Raw genomic sequence first — 6,900 nt, 5'->3', positions numbered from 1 at the left:
TCTCTATTTCTTTCACCCAAATAATTTAAAATAATAATTAATTATTATAGAGGATATAGAACGGTCATCTTGATAACCGTTTTGTATTTTTTTTAATTTTAGGTGGAATTTATATACAGAGTGTTATAAAAATAAAATTAAAATAAAAAACTTTTTTTTACCCAAATTAATCAAAGTCCACTAATCGGCTATAAGGACTTTCACTTTCATTTCACTTTCACTTCCATTCCACTAGAAAATACCTTTGCTTAATATTCTTAAAAAAAATACTCCATACTTCTTAATTGCTTCATGTTTACCAAAAACCTCCAATTGCATGCACCGCCAGGCCACTTACTGCTTCGCTGTGCTGCCGCTCCACCACCGCTCCACCACTTTGCTGAGCCACCATTACATTGAGGTAGGTTCGAATTTTATTTGTCATAGAGTAATTGAATTTTGATAATTTGTCAATCTAACCACATGAATCATTCGAAATATGAAGGAAACTAAATTAAATTCATAGTTTTTATCTATTAAATTAATTTGCAATTCGAATTTAGGTGATTGAAAAAAGCTTCAAAGTTCTAGTTTTAGGGATAAATTCAATCGATTGTTTGTATGTAAATATTTCAGCCGAATTGCAGTAAGTTGAATCAAATTACCCTTAATTTTGTCGAATTTACATCTATTTCAATAGTAATAAAAATAATTTTAGCCAAATTATCTTACCTGAGTTCAATTTAGAACCCTAATCAGATAAAGAAAGAGGGGTAGGGGAAATTGATTACAACTGGATTATTGTGCTGTATTAATTAAAAATACTTTGTAATATATTTTAGAAATATTGATTTGCTTTGGTTTTCTTTCATAAAAGGGTTGGTTATGAGATCTTGTGATTGAAACTATGTGATGATAAAATCTTATTCTAGTAATGTATAAGACTATTCATGGTTTTTACTATGCATACAATGATGAGTAAGGAGTGTGTTTTTGTGGAATTTGTGCAGCTGACTCTGAAGAGAGAAGAGAAGGAAATTATAACATGTGGACTGTGGTACTGTTAAAGACGAGTGAGTTTTTATATTCTTTGTACATTGTTGTTGACGTATGACTTTGTTGCTAAATCATCTTGGAGGTTTGTGTCTCAAGATTTCCTCTTTCTAGAGCTTCCCTCACCTTCAGTGGTTCAGCTATTCTGTCATAATTGAGCTTGTATCCCCTATGAATGTGAATTGACTTCTCTTTGTTTATAGACTTAGAGCTAAGGTGCATGGTTACTCCAATGTTTTCCCCTGCTAAAGTGATAATTCTTAATGGCTTATGATGCTAGAGTTTTTCTTACTTAGCACCTTATTTGTGCACTAACTTTGGCAAATTCTCCTTTATCTCTTTTTGAAAAGGAGGCTTATGTCCTGCATTTGCGTGCTTATGCAACTCTTCCAATCTGTTTTCCAATCTGTTTTAAAAGTTAGATACAACATTACATTGTCATAGCTCAAAATGTACCAAGTTATTTTAAACAATATTCTCTGAAACTGCTAAAGTAATGTAACCTGCTTGTCTTGTTCATTTTTTTTAATATTTCATTCTGTATCAGCTTTTGGATTTCCCATGCACTTTTTAATATTATCAACTGGAAGATCTATTGGAATGAGAGCATCATTTAATTAGGCAAAATACATTAGTAGACCAAAATTTCACAAGTCTCCGAACTAAAAACTTCTAAGGAAATAGTTTGACTAGAATGACTAATTAAGGGACTTCAAGACATCCTCAGCACATGTTTTAGTGTATTTTCTCCTTCATGGAACATCGAATATGGAAATCAGTAACATAATCCCACCAAACCCATGACTTGTTCTCAGATTTCGCAACAGAGTAATTACAAAGCTGCCTCAAATTCTCAAACACAACATCCTTTCCCTCATATCCTTCCTCAAAATCCTGCTCAAGGTCAGTAGCACAATACCTTCCGCGGTTTATACATTTTATTAGGAACAAGACATGTAAATAACATTTTATTGCAGGTGAATCAACATGGCTCAATTGATTTAGACAAAAGCAGGTCAAGAAACCAGAAGTCTGCATAATTTGCAAAAAGAGTAAACAAGTAGACAATTAATTGAAACCTAAAATAGTCATGAGATTTATGTTTTATTGATGCATCTAAACTAATATGCATGTTCGACTAATCAAGACTACTGTAGTCTGGCTTCCAAAGAATAATCAAGCCTTATAAAAGCTTTTTTATTCGAATTCAGATATTGTTTTGATATACGAATTTAGGTATTGCGTTTAAGGTAATCTTTGAATAATGCCAATAGCTAGTCATAGTTATTAAAAAACCTTTGAAAATTGTGTACTAATTTGTTTGTACATTATTATATTGAAAGGAACTAAGTGACAAGAATCGAGAGAGGACAAAAATGAATACTTCAAGATATCGAGGAGGTCAAAAAAGGTTCTTGTATTATGAACAAGAGATTGTAAGTTTAGCAATGATTGTTTTCTGTTTTTGTTGATTTTGTTTAAGAAATAACAGTAAACATTCAATTAATGGATGAGTTTTAGTTGTTAAAGGGCATTTTGTTATTCGTATTGTCAGGCTGCTGAAGAACTTTAAAAACAAGGAGTGCAAGTTAGAGATGTGCTTCGACATTTGGATTGGATAAGAGCTCATTCCAGACATAAAGATGGTGCAACGACCTTTGACAATCTTGTTGATTTTGAAATAGCTCAAACAATTGTGAACTGTTTATTCCTTGTGAAAACCACGTGGACACCAGGGTTTCTTTCTGTCACAGAACTATTAAAGACGAGTGAGTTGTTTATTCCTTGTGCATTGTTGTTGTTGTATGACTTTGTTGCTAAATCCTCTTAGAGGTTTGTGTCTCTGGATTTCCTCTTTCTGAAGCTTCCCTAACTTTCAGTGGTTTTAGCTGTTCTGTCATAATTGAGCTATTCCTTCAGTTCTTCTTTCTTAGTATCGTCATATTTCCCTTAAGTATCTGTTTGTCCTATTTGTAGGATGTATTATATACTTTCACTAATTATGGTTTGGGTTCTTATTTTGGGCTAAAAACTTCTGTTGAAGACTCATTATTAGCTGGTTAGTTTCTAGGTTCTTTAGGTGAAGTTGATGTGTGGCACTGGCTTGGGCTCTTCTAAATGTGTTTGTGAAGTTTCTTGCTTTCTGAGGTCTTTTGGATTTTGAGTAATGTCAGTTGCAACTGCTGGAGGTTTCTTTGTGGGGGATGAGTGCTTTGTAGAAGATGTTGGAGGTGACCCTGTTATGGCTTTTGTTCTAATTAGCTTGTCACCTCCTCGTGATGGAGATGGTGATTGCGGCAGTCAAGGAGATGGAGATGGAGATGGTTTGGGTTGTGCTGGCGTCACTCTTGCTGGATGGAAAGGGGGCTGTGTGCTGGCGGCCTAGATGGTTGCTTAGGTCTCTTGGCTGGGACGTGGAGCAGCAGGTGTTTGCTGAGGTGGTGGTGGCTCAGATGGTGCTTGGGCTATTTGGCTGGAATTGTGTACTAATATCTGCTTGCTAAATCAACATTAATAAGAAAGGTGTTTTGATATTTAACTCACGTTTTTGTTTGTATAGAATAAATTTTGTATGAATAATTCAATTTTATTGTGGTTGGATGTTTTAAATTATATATATGAAGTATATTTTGATGGCTTTTGTCGTATCTGGAAATATTTTGGTTAATTTTATTATACTTAAAGTTATATTGCACTTATACAGGATCATGAATTTATTTTACATAAGAAATGTGGAAATTTTCTTACAGGATAAATGTTCAAGATAAAATACAGGAATACAACAAATACATCTGTATTTTATCAAAATACAAAAATAATACAGATTATCAAAATATAGGAATAATGTAAGATAAAATACGTACATGGTAATTCGAATTATCAAATAGATATGGTCGGTTTTTTTTTTTTTAAAAAAAAAATACATTAGAGAACTGTTATCTAACTTAACCGTTCTCTATTGTAACGCAATATAGAACGGTTAAGTGGCCTAAACCGTTCTTTATTCCTTCTTTGATGTACGATTTTAAGAAGGGAAAAGAGAACGGTTGTGACTAACACCGTTCTCTATTTGTTAATATATAAAACGCCTAAATGACCCGTTCTCTATACTTTATACATCGCTTAGCAGAAGAACGCCCCTAAGGCGATCTATAAAGCCCATTATAACAGTTCTCTAAGGCCTTTTTTGTAGTAGTGAGCCCACCTTACCTACGACCCAATGGTCATGTGAAGGGTGAAAAATATTTAATCCCATTCCTAAACCAATTAGGATTAATTTGAAGCTTCTATAATTTTCTAAAAGATCTTAATTATCCTTTTTTGAAAAGATAAAATTAAAGAGTTTGAAATTGAATAAAACTTTCCTTTTTGAAAGTCCTATTTCTATTCGAATTGAAAGACGTTGAAAGATAGTCAGATATTATTTTTGTGCCTCATATTTTTTATCCACATATTGAATTGTTGGATAGCCCTTGAAATTATCTTTCCAATGATATAATATAATATTAATTTCGAGTTATAAAGGAAAAGATATGAATGAAATACCAAACTCTATCAAAAACTGACACCGTCCCACTATTTCAGCCATATATTTTATTCTACAAAGTAATTAAATCAGATTTTAATTTTTTTAGAAAGTAGACTTCCATAGAGTTCCAACGACATATTATTTATCTTATTCCAATTTCTGGATCAAAATATATGATAAAAAAAAACCCGCAAAAATTGCTACCTATCGCAAGAGTTTTATTCCGATTCGAATTCTTATCTTTTCTTAATTCTTCGACCCTGGTTTTTTCATTATAAATAGAGGCCATATCACTCCTTTTTCAATCATCAACAAGGTTGATCACAAAATCATTCTCTTCTCCCTTTTTAACCTAAACACTAGCCTCCATATTCTTCCATAATACTTCCCCTAAGCACTCCAAGGAGTTCATACAATACTTGAGGTTCTATACTTAAATCAAGGCGTGAAAAGTATAATTAACTCATGTTTTTTACCAACCAAATCAAATCTACTTTTTATTTAATTTAATTTCAATGTCATTTACTTTTTTATTTAAGTTACTAACATTTTATTCATGATTTAGCAATTTAAAAGAGCACGCGAAATGTGAGTAATTAATTAATTTAATTGCTCTTATTTTATTTTAATATTGCTAGTATCATGATTAGGTTTATAATTATTTGATTTGACTAACAATTTATTGTTGAATTACTTCCAATATTAATGTTTATTCTATTATATTTTATGATCACCATATTGCATGTTAAAGGAAATATGTAATTGAAAATCACGACTAATAAGATAATTTGGACGACCGGTTTAGGTTCCTTTTTAATCTTGTTATTAAATCAAGCGATCACAATATTTTAGAATTATGTGTTACATTAATATTCAACCAATTTAGCCTAATAATAGTTTGGAGGAAATTGAATATTTTGTTTGCATGCCTTCGAGATCGCATGAATCACTTTTCACAATAAGAATCGAGTAGAGGCCATTACGGACAAATGTGACTCCATGACTCACTTCGTACCATCATCCCCGATCCTCCTTTAGTGGTTCTGAACCACATGGATTTAGTAATCTCATGGATTATGAATGGGGTGTAACCTTCACGGGTCAATCATTGTTGCCTTTCGTTGTCCTTTAATCGTGGTTGCCTTAAATGATCCGTGAACGGTTTACAAGTTCCTTAAAAACTATTGGCGGCTCCTTACTTTCCTTGTCCCTAATCGTTGTCTCGAATCATATATGTCAATTCCCACTTCCTATGAGTGTCAAGCATATTCACACATGCTTAACGTAGGCGCACTTCGAATGACGCCTACAGCGGCCTACGTAGGGTAATGGACTGAGCATTTGCATTGTCGATTTGACTTAGCACAGTTTCACCAACGTCAACAGATGCTGATTGAGCACTTTGACTATCGATTTGATTTTGTTGCTCGTCCTCTCGAGCTTCATCGAGTTCGATTTTCCTCCCACTTGTCATTTCGAAAAGGTGTTCCTTATCCAAAAAGACACCATCGCGAGCAACAAACACTTTGTTGCCGGATTTGTTGTAGAAGTAATACCTGTTTTGGGGTTTTTTGTACGTACCCGAATGGAGGGTGTGTACGTCCCTCGGGAGACAGATCTGGAATGCAACACTCGAACGGCCCGATCACCTGCAAAACAACGGACCCTGGGGGGGGGGGGGGCGGAGGTCCGCCTCCGACGATCAAGTCAGTGACCGAAATAATGTATTTTAGAGAGAGAAATTAGAGAGAAGGGAGAGTAAATGTGGGGGGCATTGCCCTTGGAGAGAGAATTGGATCCCTTAAAACTGATGTAATGATCAGTATTTATAGAGCATTGGGATATGTGCCTCTTAGGTTATTTAACCTTAGTAGATTGGCTTCCCACTGTTTTACGGTTTCTAGGGTTGTGGGCTTAAAGCCCATTTTCACCCTTCTATCATTGAGTGACACGTGTCATGCTCTAATTGGCTCATTGAGCGCTGAGCTTGCGGACACGTGTCGAGGTGGCATTGGTCCACATATAGGGGGTATTTTTACCCCAAACATTAGCCCCTCGGAAGGGGTAATTTCTCTTTCAAGAGGAATTACTCCTTTTGAAATCAAAGCTTTATTTTTCGCTTGTTCAAAAGCTCTACGGGCGGCATATGTCTAGTTCAATAAAAGAGAGATTTGATTAACTTGGAAAATTTGATACCTTAAAGGGTATAATATTTTCTAAGTTAATCAATCATAATAATGATTCCGTGAACTAGACAGATGACGACTTTTATTTCTTTTAATTAGCCCCACTATGGTGGTCATATAACCTTTGGGTGACTTAGAATATTTTTGAGACGT

General features: G+C 34.2%; 1 long non-coding RNA gene across 4 annotated transcripts; it reads left to right on the top strand.

The window, feature by feature from the left end:
* The first annotated feature begins 237 nt into the window (after nucleotides 1–237).
* LOC145634800 (uncharacterized) lies at nucleotides 238–3,671 on the top strand. 4 transcript variants are annotated; one of them, XR_014113575.1, is made up of 5 exons: nucleotides 238–400; nucleotides 990–1,052; nucleotides 2,376–2,468; nucleotides 2,588–2,801; nucleotides 3,207–3,671. It is a non-coding gene; the product is annotated as an uncharacterized LOC145634800 (long non-coding RNA). The 4 variants fall into 4 exon arrangements; XR_014113573.1 differs by having other exon boundaries at nucleotides 3,104–3,671; XR_014113574.1 differs by having other exon boundaries at nucleotides 3,097–3,671.
* Nucleotides 3,672–6,900: the final 3,229 nt, after the last annotated feature.

This window comes from Chenopodium album, chromosome 6, assembly GCF_948465745.1.
Source record: "Chenopodium album chromosome 6, dcCheAlbu1.1, whole genome shotgun sequence".
Taxonomy (NCBI): Eukaryota; Viridiplantae; Streptophyta; class Magnoliopsida; order Caryophyllales; family Amaranthaceae; genus Chenopodium; species Chenopodium album.
The sequence above is the reverse complement of the archived record's forward strand: the minus strand, read 5'-3'. Positions and strand labels throughout refer to the sequence as shown.